Raw genomic sequence first — 14,921 nt, forward strand, 5'->3', positions numbered from 1 at the left:
CTAAGCATTCTTCAATTTGAAGGAAAAGCTACTGTATTGAGAGTTTGTCTCTCTAGCTTCATATAAAATTTATATTCCCCCCAAACCTTAAACTAGAACACAATCCATTAATCAATCCTCTTTCTCCTGAGTTAGTTATTTTCAGCCTCAACTTTAAGTGAGACGAAACACTGACCTCCCTCTCTTTTCATGATAACGACGGTCGCATCCTTAACCCGGATTCCCTACCACTGACCCGGCATAGCTAGTGGATGGTTACGTCTTTTTTCTGTTTGCTTTGGAAAGACCAAATGGAAAGCAGAGTCTACGCCTCACTCAAGCTGCTCTGCCTCATTCTTCTTGGAAAAAGAAGGTGATGACTGATTTATCTAAATACGGTTAAGACATCTGGTCTATTGTGTATGCTCCCAAGCATCAAGGGTCACGGTTTTATGACAAAATAAAGAAAAAAGGTTAAGATGCATTGAGCATTGTAAGAGGCAGTACAATAGAAGGAGAGGGCATCTTAAATCTCTATTTATAGTAATGATGCTATTATTAGCAGGACTTTTTTATGCCAAGATTATCAAGACACCCTGAAGGCTCCGTAATACAAGTAAAAACTCGGATCTGGCTGTTGATCATGTTATCAGATACTTACAGAAATAACTCTTTGGAAAAACTGGTCATTGTGAAGACAAAAATGACACATTCAACCCCTGAGAATTCTGACACCACAGACCCAGCAGAGAGTGACCCCTGGGATGGGTGAGGGGGCAGTGGCCCTAGAGAAGGGCATGCGTCCTTTGTGCTGGGCAGCCCCATGCAAGGAGCAAATGCTAAGCACATTAAAACAGACGAAGGCAGGGACCAGTCCCGTCCCTCTGTGCTGAGGCCAGAACCACCTCGTGTCCACTGCTGATAAGGGACAGGAAAGTGCTTGGTTGATCCCTTCTTATACTTTATTGTTGTTGATGTTCAGTCACTCAGTCGTGTCCAACTCTTTGTGACCCCATGGACTGCGGCACGCCAGGCTCCCCTGTCCTTCACTATCTCTTGGAGTTGGCTCAAACTCATGTCTATTGAGTCAGTGATGCCATCCAACTATCTCATCCTCTGTTGTCCCCTTCTCCTCCTGCCCTCAATCTTTCCCAGTATCAGGGTCTTTTCCAGTGAGTTAGCTCTCCACATCAGGTGGTCAAAGTATTGGAGCTTCAGCTTCAGCATCAGTTCTTCCAATGAATATTTTGGGTTGATTTCCTTTAGGATTGACTGGTTTGATCTCCTTGTAGTCCAAGGGACTCTCAAGAGTCCCAACACCACAGTTCAAAAGCATCAAGGTCACAGTTCCAATTCCTCACAGAACGTTTCTGCTTTCCACTCTAAAAGAATCATATCTTCCAAAGAAGCTTCCAGTCAGAGGGGTCCTTAAAGCCAGAACTTTCCAGATGACTCACTGATGTCCAGACAATGAAGTTACTTGCCAGGGGCCACACAGCAAAGATGTGGCAAAACTTGCATTGCTTCTGATTTCAAAGGTTGGGTGACTTTCATTAAATCATGGGCAAGGTCACTTTCTCTAAATAACTGTTTATTGATCCATGAGACTAAAGGGAGCTCCGTGGCTGCCCTTCTTGGTAAATATGCAGCCAAATGGTCTAACGTCTGTTGAGAGCACCATGTTAAGACAATTTTCCAAACAAGCTCCATTATCCAAGCAAACCAGCCTCCTAGTTTATATCCTGAATTTTCCTGACTTATGATTCTTTCTCACAAAAGACACCAATTAAGGCTAAACCCAGGAAAATAATGCAAGCGCCCCAGATTCTAAGAATGGTGTGTAAGGAGCATCACCCTTCAACAGAGAGGGCAGTAGGTGATGATCTTAGCCGTCCTTGTGGACTGATGGGTGTCCTCACAAGCACTAGTACCTGTGGACGGTCCCTTCTGTAAGAGCAGGGCCTTTGCACACGATCAAGTTAGGGTGGGTCCTAACCTGTGCTAGGGTGGGTCCTAACCCAATTATGACTGGTGACCTTATAAGAGGGAAATTTGGACAGTACTGGGCCGTCATAGAGAGCACCACATGAAGATGAAGGCGGAGATCAGGAGATGTGTCTACAAGCCAAAGACTGCCCACAAATCCCAGAAGCTGGGAGAGAGGCAAGGAACAGACCATCCCCTCATGGCCTGGCTAGGAACCAGAGCCACGGACACTCTGATCTTGGCCTTCTAGGTCCAGAACTAAGAGACAATAGTTTGTCCAAACCATCCAGCTTATGGTACTCTGTTTGGCAGATCCAGCAAACCAGTACCATTACCCCATCTGACAAACAGTGACTGAAGTGACTGATTTCACTGGCCCTTCTGTCCTAACCATCTCCCCTCCCCGCACTGCCCCAGTTCCATGTGGGTGTGTAGGACTGTACAGGGGCCCTGAGTCCACGCCTGGCCCTGGATCCTGTCTGCTGTCATGGGAGGAGACACCAGACATGATATACAGCCAAGAATAATAAGACACGGTCCCTAGGGCCGGAATTCACGCCTCCCAGGCAAGGTGAGCTCTAAGCGAGTGAAGACAAGCATGGTGCAAGCTGCAGAGACACAGAGGCTAACCTGGAGAAACTGGGCTGATCTGTGGGCCAGGGGAGATTTGGGAGGGACAGGAGTAAGGGGAAGGTGTCAACATCCCAGCAAAGCAGGTGGGGGAGAGTGGGGTCATGTCCAGCAGGACCAGCTCGGAGGGAGTCCAGGGGTGGGGCCAGCCTACGGGGCAGAGAGGGAGACAGAGGGCTCGCGGTGACACAGCCTGTCAGGGCCACTCGGGGTGAAGAGGCAGTGTCTGTAGCAGCAGTGAGTCACTTCCAAACCAAGTTATATTTGGATCTCTGTTGCCTCATAGTATCCTTTCTGTTTCATATTTAAACATGGAGTCTAGCAGGCCAAGAGCAGGAATGGTGACCGAGCAAAGGATTTCATCTGGACCACAAGCCAGCTTTCCTTGTCAACATGTTCGGCCATTAGACTCCTGCAAGAAGGCGTGCTCTGTGTGTTTGCTTATTTGTTTGAAAACAGCTAAGAACAGTTTGACATATACTGTAAACTATACAAAAGGATGGAGAAGGCCATAGCAACCCACTCTAGTATTCTCACCTGGAGAATCCCATGGACAGAGGAGCCTGGCAGGCTATAGCCCAGGGGGGTCGCAAAGAGTAGAACACGAGGGAAGTGACTTAGCACGAACATACAAAAGGGAAGAGACACTGGCCATTAAATGCAATTAAACTGGTTTCTGGAAAAGGAAGACCATGCTCTGCAAGGATTAATACTGTGACACAGTTGCACTCTTCCTGCCCTCAAGACAAGCTAGGAATAAAGGCTATAAGCTGCTGGATTTCCCACATCACTTTTAAGATTTTTGTTCTGCTGTTTGCATTATTAATTACCATTAACAATTATTGAGTACTTAGTACGTGCCAAGCATTGAGCAGAGCTCCCCACATTCTTTTTTTTCTTTTTAAAATTTATTTATTTGGCTGCATCCTGTCTTAGTTACAGCACTCAGGATCTTTACTTTCAGTTTGTGAAAGAGTCGTTGTGGCATGTGGGATCTAGTTCCCTGACCAGAGATCGAGCCCAGATCTCCTGCATTGGCATCATGGAGTCTTACTCCCTGGACCACCAGGGAAGTCCCCCCTTTCTTTCTTAATACTCCAGTCCATGAAAGAACAGACTTTTATCAAGATTTCCTCCATTTTAAAGAGGTGGAAACTGAGGCTTCACAATGTTAACCAACTGATCTTCAGACACGCAGAAACTAAGTGGTAGAGCCACTTAAAAGTCAGTGGTTTTTTAATTCATGAGGACACCAGAATCCAGCCTAGATTTCATCCCATGTGTGGGTGTGCGGAGCAAACTGGAGCAATTCATTCTCAGGCCACCTCGTCTATTGTCAGGGCACTGGATTTCCAGCTGATGGAACTTGACAGCAATTGTTTCACACTTTCAGGCTCACACCCAGCTTCCTGAAGGGCAGACAACCACCAGGGCTGTCCTGTCCTTGACCACAGAGGTCAGGTCAGCTGTGATGTGTGCAGGGCCAGTATTGTCTTTCCTGAGTCCTGGGTGTTAACACTGTGAGGTTTAGGAGCTGCCCAGTTTCTCAGGAGAGAAGATCAATCCACAAACGGTCTCATGTGCACCAGTTCTGGCCAATGGGTCCAGTTGCCTGCAACAAGTATTTTCTGAGCTGTATAGCAGGGATTGCTAGCTGTATGTCAAAGTCCATTCTTCCCTCCTTTTTAATGAAAGGATTCTGACTTTTTTTGTAAGTTAAGCGCATTTCTCAGTGTCTGTCAAGGCCATCTGCTACCAGGTCTAACCAGAGTTGGAAGCAGTAGTGTGGTATGGTTCTTTAAGTAAGACTCCTAAATAGGGAGGGATTCCCTTTTTGTTTTCTTTCTTTTTCTTTCTGTCCTGGAATTTGATTCAATTGTTGGAGCTCCAGCAGCCACCTTGGACTAGAAGGTAACCCTGGGAATGGTAGCCAATAACAGCAGAGAGAAAAGATAGAAGAATCTTCTGTCTCACACTGTAGACCCCACCAAACCAGACCTGCATTTTGGATTCATATTTTTTTAACAAAAAACATATATGTCTATTTTTCATGTTTCAGTTATGCTCTGCAAGAATTATCCAACAGAAGCATTACTGTGTACCAGGATTTGAGCTTGAAACAAATTCCCGCCATTTCCCCCACCCCCAAGACGCACATTCAGACAGTATAATAAATAGTTTGAGTGTCTGGGCAATGCGTGATCTAGTGCAGCAATCACAAATACATCACACCAACCACAAACATTACTCTTAAAGGTTTTACAGAAATGCTTCAGAGGACCCTGAAATTTTGTGAAACATTCTCAAGTTCATGACTTTATAATAGATTCTTCTCCTACACAGAGTGATTTTTTTTCCCCTGAATCTATAAAGTGAAGTCATTTTGCTTCCCATTTCTTACTTCGTTCAGAGACCATAACACTGAAAACAATTACCTTGAACCAGTAGGAACATTTTTTCTTCTCCATCCCACCTGTTAAAAAGTAACAGTCTAGACTGTGTGTGCTTACATTTTTACTCTACTTTTCCTCAGGAAGCCTCCTGGTAATAAGTGAAATGCCCATGACTTTAATAAGCTTTGAATTAAGCTGTAGAAATAATTCTCTTTGTAGTTTCCTGAAAGGTATTTGGATCTGAGACTGTAAAAAAAAAAAATTGCTCAGATACTGATTGATGCCCATGTCAAATTGGCCCTTTTACCAGAATATAATGGAAGTTCTCTACTCATGTTGCCAAGTGTAGGCTTCCCTCTGTTTAAGACCTTAACTGATGAATAACAATAGTACATCCTGTGACTACAGAGAAGTTTGACAAAATATGTCAAATAGGCACTTAAATGTAAGGAGACAGAATAATTGCCTATATTGAAGAGCTTTCCTTTGAGATTTGTCTCTGGAGAAGCAGAAGTCAGGTTGCCTTTTGCACTACAAGGTTTTAAGTGTTCAGATCAACTTTAAGAAAATGAGGGAACACCCAGGCCAAAGGAAGGGCTCAGAACTGCATCTAGGACTTTCAAGGGGACCAGTCAGCTCTGTCCCTGCTCCACCCACCCTGGGGTAGAACCAGGTGAGCCTCCGAGCCCCACCACCTTCTCTGCCAGGCATCCCCAGGGTCCTCAGGCCCAAGAACCCTTCCCTCTGTTAGTTTCATCCATGTCAGCACTTCCCTGGTTGTATCAGATTGCTTTGTGGCTGACCCCCTGTAAATAACTCATCAGCATCTAATCTCTTATCTTTTCCCTTTCACTCTGGAATCAGGGGGTGAGAGCCTGGGGTCTGGGGAGGGGGTAGGGGCACTGAGCTCAGCGGTGATCCTTTCTACAGCTTAGCCACCACCAACCGCAGCTCTCCTGGGCCAGCTTAGGTAACAAAGCCACAGCTCCGACAGGGAGAAAGCATGAATGAATACCAACTGAACAAAGACAGCTCTTAGGAAGGAATGAATGGCAGCCACCAAGAGGAGGTGCTCCAAGTGGGAGGTTGGGATTGACACACACACATACACAACACTGTGTATAGAACAGACAACTAGTACGGACCTACAGGACAGCACTGTGTGTGTGTGTGTGTGTGTGAGCTCAGTCGTGTCTGACTCTTTGCAACTCAGTGGACTGTAGCCCACCAGGCTCCTCTGTTCATGGGATTCTCCAGGCAAGAACACTGGAGTGGGTTGCCCTTTACTACTCCATGGAATCTTTCTGACCCAGGGATCGTACCTGCATCTCCTGCATTGGCAGGTGGATTCTTTACCACTGAGTCACTGGGAAGCCCCCATGTTAGAGTCCTAGGGCCCTGCCATTACAAGTCTAGAGATGCCACTAATTGGACACCACCATTTCTGGGGGCCTGGGGGTGCCAGGCACCTGACCCCAGGGGGTTGCAATGGAAAAGGTCTCGTGGAGGCTATGTGACACCATGGCCATGGCTGACTCTGGCCAGGGCCCTTTCCCTCACACGCCCCCCTGAGGTCAGGTCTGCTCTTCTCCTTGCTGTACCAGAAAGGAGACTGCAGCTCTGAGAGCTTGAGCCACTCGCCCAGCCCGAACTAGGGAGTCACGGGTCGGGAGTCTCAGCCCCAGGCCAGGCCGGGCTCCAGACCTGACACTCCACTCCTCTACTGGGAAACAGGCCAGGTGCTTGGCACCCCCAGGCCTCCAAGAATGGTGGCAGCCATTTGAGGGTGGTCATCAGACCCTGTAATGACCAAATGAGAGAAATCCTCCCAGTAAAAAAAGTCTACATTCAGAAAGCGGCCTCCAGAGGTGAAGACCACGGGTGTACATCTGTAAACAGAGCACGGCGTGCTCCCCATGCTCTTGGCCCCAACAGTCCTGGCATCAGGAACACAGGCCAGGATGGAAGCCTCAGGCCCTTCCAGCGGAAGATGGGGACGGGAAGGTTCTAGGGACAGTCATCACTTCGTAGGAACAGTCAGAGCCACCAGGTCTGACACCAGAGTAACCCGAGGAAGCATCTCCTGGGTGAGCTCATGCACATTTCTAAAGAAACAGCCAACACTGCTGCTCAAGGTCAGCCCTTTCCAGCTACTTCCACTCTTTAGACAAATATAGGGGCCTTGGGGTGTCAAAAAATATAACAGTAGTTAACATGCATAAAGCATTTAAAATGTGCTGGGCTCTTAAGGAGAAACATCCTATGACATCCCTTATATGTGGAATCTAAAAAGGAGTGATACAAACAAACTAACCTACAAAACAGAAAGAGACTCACAGACTTAAGAGAATGAACTTACGGTTGCCAGGGGAAAGGGATAGTTAGGGAGTTTGGGATAGACATGTACCCACTGCTATATTTAAAATGGATAAACATCAAGGACCTACTGCGTAGCGCATGGAACTCTGCTCAATGTTATATGGCAGCCTAGATGCAATGGGGGCTGGGAGGAGAATGGATACCTGTGTATGTATGGCTGAATCCCTTCGGGGTTCACCTGAAATTATCACAATATTGTTAATCAGCTATGCATGCATGCATGCATGCTTAGTCACTCAGTCATGTCCAACTCTTTGTGATCCCATGGCCGTAATCTGCCAGGCTCCTCTGGCCATGGGATTCTCCAGGCAAGAGTACTGGAGTGGGTTGCCATTTCTTACTCCATAATTGCCATTTCCTGTAGTATAATCAGCTATACTCCAATACAAAATAAAAAGTTTAAAGACTGGGGGGAAAATGTGCTGTGCTCTTAAATATCAAACAAGCCTACAAGAGTGGTCCTTTTTCTGCATCACACAGGTGGAAATGGAGACCAAAGAGGGAAAAGACAGACCCCGACCCAGGGGTTCTCAAAGGTCGACCCCAACAAGCAAGCCTGTCTCAGGATGCAGCTCCCCAGGATGACTGGGGGGAGTGGGGCGTGGTGTTGGGAAGGAGCAGGAGGCCCTGGTGCACGTCCCTCTCGGCCTGTTCCCACTTCCCATCTTCCTTAGGAAGCTCCCCCCGGCAGCCTGCGCCAACCCGAGCACTGACCCTTCTGTTCTGGGCTTAAAGGGTAGCCAGTTAGGTTTTCCTCTTCCTTTCTTGGCATTTGGTTTCCTTCCTTATCAGAGTGGTGAGACCAAGGGGCAGATAACAGGATGTAGACATAAGGGAAATAGTTCACAGTCACGGCTGGGATGCCTTTAGTGTTGTAGGGTTAGGTTTGGAGCTGCAGGAGTCTCCAAGAAAGGGGATGTCCATCTGGCCTACCTGTTGACCAGAGCCTATATCACCATTGGGGGCAAAATCTGTAGAAATAGGAAGCGTTTGCCTATCTCTGTGTTCTTTGCACAGAACTCCCCCGGGGACCTTCAAGAACCTTTCACAACCTGCTTTTCTCTTCCATGTTAAAACAGATGCCATTTGTCTAGCACCTGCCATGAAAATGCTTTTCTGATCAATTAATATTGAAGTCTTAGATGACAATTCTTAATGTATAACGACACTCCACCAGCCCTAATTACTAAAGATCTTTCTTTTAGTTCAGAGACTGGCTTTTATATCATATACCAATGTTATAATTTCAACATTCAAAGATGCCTTCTCTGAAATGTCACATAGCTTCAGATATGAATAACACAACTGTTTAATAAAAAGCAACTGTCAGTCAGTCTTCATTTTCTTAATGGCTCTAAAAATGCTACACCTATATTCCCTAGTTTCATAGATGAACATGATTAAGACATGAAGTTTGAGACTCTGAGTTTCAAACCATTTAAGTAATAGAAAAGCTGCTGATATTTTAGAAAACTTCATTTTAAATTACTTATTACCATTAGGATCACACATTTCTCTAAGTAACTTAGGGGCAAGAAGTACTAGAGTGGATTGCCATTCCCTTCTCCAGGGGTTCTTCCTGAGGCAGAGATGGAACTCAGGTCTCCTGCGTTGCAGGCAGATTCTTTACCAGCTGAGCCACCAGGGAAGCCCCCCTACTCGTCCACAGCCAATCTCATATGCCTCCTGTAGCTTGTTTTTCAGTCACCTAATCGTGTCTGTCTCTTTCTAGCTCCAAGGACAGTAGCCCACCAGGTTTCTTTGTCCTCCACTAGTATTTTATCATGATAAGTGATATTTATGTCAATGTCCCAGAAATGCCATACAAATTTGAAATATCTTCTCAAAGGAAAAACTATTTTCATTTATATTTGAGGGTGTATTCATTATTTGAGTATAGTTATGACAACACCATGGCACTAATTCATATATAATAAGGATATATAAATAATGGGATTCACCTGCCATGCATAGAAAGCAATTTCCTCATAGAATGTTCTAGCAATGATATTTACTGATCTTTTTTTTTCTGTTTGATAATTGCTAAAATTACTTTGTGATTAATAAGTTAACCTGGAGTAAGATAACCCAATGGCCAGAGTCTATACATTTTGTCAGTTAACCACCTGAAAAGTCACAGCATATGTTTTAAAAGCTGACTTCGATGTTCCCTTTCTACATGGCTTGTCCAGTTAGGTCATGTTCCCCAAACTTGTCTAGCATTTCCTGGTGCTGAGGAGCCCTTTCACCCTGGTAATGCCCAGGTCTTCGCTGTGTTTAGAAGTTTCTAAGGGTGCTGTCTGGCTTCTGTGTTATGTTGCTATTAGATTCGTTTAAGAGGTTAACTACAGTAAATGTAAGCAGACACTGAGCACCCATTTCTATGATACTGATCCAGCAAGGAACCTGAACAGTCATCCAAGTTATCAGAACACAGGGTGCGATGTAAATATGTAAATTCTAGTTGGCCAAAAGGAAGAAAGACATCCATGGTATACTCTTGTGAAAGTATTATGCCATTAATTTCAAGCATGCCAAAGGAAATAATGGAAAAGAAAATGGCTCTGGTATTCCTATCCATAGACAGAAGAGCCTGGCAGGCTACAGTCCATGGGGTCTCAAAGAGTTGGAAATGACTGAGCAACTAAAGAAGAAAAAAAACAAATAAAGAGGTTGAGGATTTATTCCCAAGTTTAGTAGTAGGAGCTTCTGTTCAGTTCGGTGGGGCCAGCCTGACAGAACCCTCTCCTGAGGATCCCTGGCCCCCAGGCTATCGGGGCCCCAACAGTTTCCTCTTTCCTGCCTGGTGCCCCCCACCCACAATCAGCTGTGGTTGCTCAGCCTCCAGAGCCTGTGTCACACCTCCTGAGGCTGCAGAGTGGCCCCGTTCCAATGCTGGAGAGATGGGGATGGAGTCTGAGTGTCCATAGGGAGGTTCCGAGTTAGCTCACCTGAAGTCACTGAATGCCACTACCCAGCAATGACACCAAATGTCCCCTGGGCCACGTGGGGCTCCCCAACCGAATGATGTAGACATATCAGACCCAAAGAAACAAGATCTCTGTTTATGAACCAGGTGCCCACAATGTACTGTACATGGTGCCCACACAGCCCTACCAGTGTTGTCCCCATCGACAGATGTGTAAACAGGAGGAGGGGGAGTAATAAGCTCCCCATGGTAAGGGCTAGAGCAGGCATCCTGGACCATGCTGTGATGCGTGGGATTGGTCTTAACTCCTGTGCACGGCCCACAGATTCTTGAGCTAGAGAAGAGTTGTCCAAACAACCTCTGAAAGCTAAACCTCCTTAGAAATATCTGCTAAGATGCCCCACAAGAAAAATAAGTTCCCTCACCTTCCCCATAGCAACCAGGACTAAAAACAATTGCGCTCCAGCCTTTCCTGCTTTCTCTACCATCGTTGGCATAGTTTCCAAAACCACTGAGCGATCTTCAATGTTTCAGTAAAAGTTTAAGCTGTCCTCCTTTTTAAAGACCTAATTATAAAGCTTAACATTTTAATTACCAATTCTTGTTTTAAAAAGGGTAAGGAGGGAAAAAAAAAAAGCATATATTTTACCTGTAATTTCCAAGACGAAATTCCTCAGTTGCTTCCAGAATGTCTTATCAGAAGGGCTGGAGTCAGGAAGAGTCAGAGCCCAGGGCCTGGCAACCTGGGCAGCCTGTGGCTCCAGACACTGCTTGGGAGTGAACTGGGCTTCTGTCTGTGCTGGCCAGAGGGAGCGGCAATGTTTGTGTTGTCACCTGGATTATCTGTAGCAACGGCGAGCACTGCAGGTAACTCACAGACCACAGGCTGGCCACGAACAGAGCTAGTCTCACATTCACAACTACTAGTGAGTGTCAGCGGGAGCACTCCTCTCATTCCAATACAGAAATGTCCAGACTAGAGCACCAACAGCTGCTTTTTCCCTGCCATCCCAGTTGCCTGTAATACCCAACCAAATCATTTACTTTAAATAAAACTTTTTACTAAACGACCAATAAAATAACCTGTTTGTTTAATGGATCCTCTCTGGCATACAAATAGAAGGTGGCATGTGACCCTGTGAGCTTTTTACCTTATTCTGAAGTTGATGTTTTGAATATTCATCTTGAAGAGTATGTTTCCGTTTGGTAAGACACCATGACGTGATGGTCAAGTCCCCATTAACAGGCAGGTTGATTCAATTCAACTGATATTTGTTAAGTGCTGCTCCATTGAAAAGATAGGCCTGCTTAAAACAAAAAACAAAAAAAACCTCTGACTTCTAGCAATTAACAAGCCAGCAATCTTTCATACTAGACCATCAACATGCAAGTATTACCTTCACTCTTCGCTTACTCTCTCAATACTCATGTGCATACCTCTTCAGCCCAGGCAGAGAGGAGCTCTGAGTACTGCCAGAAGCCCGGGCAGGTGGGGGGTGGGAGTGGGGGGCCCAGAGGATGACGAATCATTGTCATCAATATCACCTTCCTTTTGGTCACCAGAACCCCTGGCTGAAGGTCTCATATTGTTTCATGTTTTTTTAACAACTTTATTGAGATGTATTGACTACGAGGAGCTACATGTACATTTTTATGAGGTTGGACATCTGCAAAACAGCCATGACACCATCACCACAGTCAAGGAAATAGACTGATCCATTACCTCCCAGAGTCTCCTTGCCTCCCTTTGTTTTTGCTTGTTTGTTTTTATGGTAAAAACACTTACCCGTCCTCTGCACACATTCTAAAGTGCACACAGAGTCGTGTCCAACTCTTTGTGACCCCATGGACTATAACCCACCAGGCTCCTCTGTCCATGGCATTTTCCAGGCAAGAATACTGGAGGGGGTTGCCATTCCCTTCTCCAGGAGATCTTCCCAACACAGGTATTGAACCCATGTCCCCTATATTGGCAGGCAGATTCTTTACCACTAGAGCCACTTGGGAAGCCTGTTACCCATTTAATCATTTGCTTATTTGGGGTGTTTTGCTATTAAGTTGTGGTCTCATATTGGTTTTAATACTCAGAAAAAGCCACAATCTGTTTGCCTTTCTCCTAGACACAGAAGATATAATTTTTGTGAGTGTAACACATAGGAGAAGGCAATGGCACACCACTCCAGTACTCTTGCCTGGAAAATCACATGGACAGAGGAGCCTGGTGGGCTGCAGTCCATGGGGTCGAGAAGAGTCGGACACAACTGAGTGACTTCACTCTTACTTTTCACCTTCATGTTTTGGAGGAGGAAATGGCAACCCATTCCAGTGTTCTTGCCTGGAGAATCCCAGGGACGGGGGAGCCTGGTGGGCTGCCATCTATGGGGTCGCACAGAATCGGACACGACTGAAGTGACTTAGCAGCAGCAGCAACACATAAGAAACCAAGTTCCTTCGAATGTGACTCCAAATATCAATTTGAGAGAGTGAGAAATTCTGTCCAGAGGTACCTGTGTCTTCAAGACACACTGAACTTTTTCTGGGGGGGATGAGCTAGCAGCAGGGTGCAGGATGGCGCAGTGGACAATCAGAGGCCAGGGCAGGTCTTATTCTCATGAAGTCTCCTCACCTCTGCTGAGCATCTAACTGCTCTGCAAAGAAAGGACCTGGTTGGATAGACCTGACACACTAGCATTTTTTTCTTTCACTGAGTAGTATTATTGCCTACCTACTCAGTGGCTCAGTGGTAAAGAATCTGCCTGCAATGCAGGATACTTGGGTTCGATTCCTGGGTCAGGAAGATCCCTTGGAGGAGGAAATGACAACCCACTCCAGCGTTCTTGCCTGGGAAATCCCATGGACAGAGGAGCCTGGTGGGCTATAGTCCATGGGGTTGCAAAGAGTCAGACAAAACTTAGCTACTAAACAACAACAAAACAGTGCAGCAAAGGCAATTATTTTCATTTCTTCACCCAACAAGCATTTGTTGAGGACCTATTTGGAAACAAACATTTTGAGGAAATTCAGCAAGCCCCTAAGCAGATCTACAGATGCTTGAAAACACTGTCAGCCTCACCCTGTTCTCTGCACACGTATTATATGCCAGCCTGGCCTCAGTCTTTGCCAGAGGGAAGGATCACCGTAGGATACAGAATTATAACATCTAGAGGGAGACAGTTAGCAGAGATAAAGCCCTGTTCAGACTGCATCTTGTGCTAAAGTTCATATAAAAAAACACACACAACCTTATCACAATAAGTACTTCATAATTTGTACAACGGCTTTCCTAGTGCTTCAGTGGTTAAGAATCCCCCTGGCAATCAGGAGACACAGGTTCAATCCCTGGATCGGGAAGATCTCCTGGAGAAGGAAATGGCAACATTCTCCAGTATTCTTATCTGGGAAATTCAATGGACAGAGGAACTTGGCGGGCTATATTTACACACAGAAGTGAAGAGCTTCAACAAGAACAGGGGAAATGGGAGAAATCTTGCTACACTGAGACAACCATACATTATGTTGAGACAGTGTATGAGTATGGTTAATGATGATGTTAAGTTGAACTGTATAAATTGCAATTTTTCTAATTCAAAATGGGTCAATTATCAGTAATTTTGTATCATTTAACCTACTATATAACAGTGAGGCTATGAAAGAAGCTGTGGGGAAGGTGGGTGGTGTACCCTGTGATGGGAGTTTGGATTTTATGCTACAGTCTGTGACAAGCCACCCAAGAATTTCAGAGGAGAGACATGACATTTACTTCGTAATTACCATTCTCATAATGTGGCTAAGCTTGAAGGCAATGAAACTGGATTTAAAAAAACCAGTTAAGTGACTATACCAATAGTTCATTAACTCATCAGTATTTATTAGTTGCAGTATTTATTGACTGAGGGAGAGAAAGATGGCTCCTCAAAGATGTCCACATTCTAACATGAGACTTACGAATGTGTCATGTTACAGGCAAAAGGGACTTTGCAAACATGATTAAGATACAGATATAGATATAGATGGGCTCCCCTGAGGGCTCAGTCAGTAAAGAATCTGCCTGCAATGCGGGAGACCCAGGTTCCATCCCTGGGTTGGGAGGATCCCCTGGAAGAGGGAATGGCAACCCACTCCAGTGTTCTTGCCTGGAGAATCCCATGGACAGAGGAACCTGGTGGGCTATGGTCCATAGCGTCTTAGAGAGTTGCACACAACTAAAGTGACCTAACACTCATGCGCACATGCATAGATACAAAGATGAAAGTACATCGTACTGGTTCTGTGTCTCTAGAAAACGCAGACTAATATACCTATCACAAATGAAGCATTTTGCTAAGCTCTGGGAAAGAAGTAAGAAAGGCTTGAACTAAGGAAAGCAGTGGGAATGAATAAAGAGGGAGAAACTGAAGGTGTGGTGGAGATGTAATCAATAGACCAGGTCTGCTGGGTGGAGAAGGGGAGAGTCTCAGGACACCCCTCCTGGCTTCTACCTTGGCGATGGTGGGATCACCAACTTCATCTGGAAAAAGAAACAATTTATAAATTTACACATAAATTTAATTAGTCAAAATAATTTACATCACTTGAAAAAATTTCTAATTAATCTAGAGATTAACTATTTGCTAAAGATAAATTTT

The 14,921-nt window shown here is 45.3% G+C and overlaps 1 protein-coding gene across 3 annotated transcripts in view; it reads right to left on the reverse strand.

The window, feature by feature from the left end:
- RP1 (RP1 axonemal microtubule associated) overlaps window positions 1-11,139 on the reverse strand; it is a 149,041-nt gene extending 137,902 nt beyond the window's left edge. For all 3 annotated transcript variants that reach the window (XM_086335466.1, XM_086335465.1, XM_086335467.1), the window contains exon 1: window positions 10,946-11,139. The gene's annotated coding sequence lies outside the window, so the exon portion shown is untranslated. The remainder of the gene's footprint in view (window positions 1-10,945) is intronic.
- Window positions 11,140-14,921: the final 3,782 nt, after the last annotated feature.

Source organism: Bos grunniens, chromosome 14, assembly GCF_055505025.1.
Source record: "Bos grunniens cultivar Pamir isolate PY7600 chromosome 14, Bosgru_T2T1.0, whole genome shotgun sequence".
Classification (NCBI taxonomy): Eukaryota; Metazoa; Chordata; class Mammalia; order Artiodactyla; family Bovidae; genus Bos; species Bos grunniens.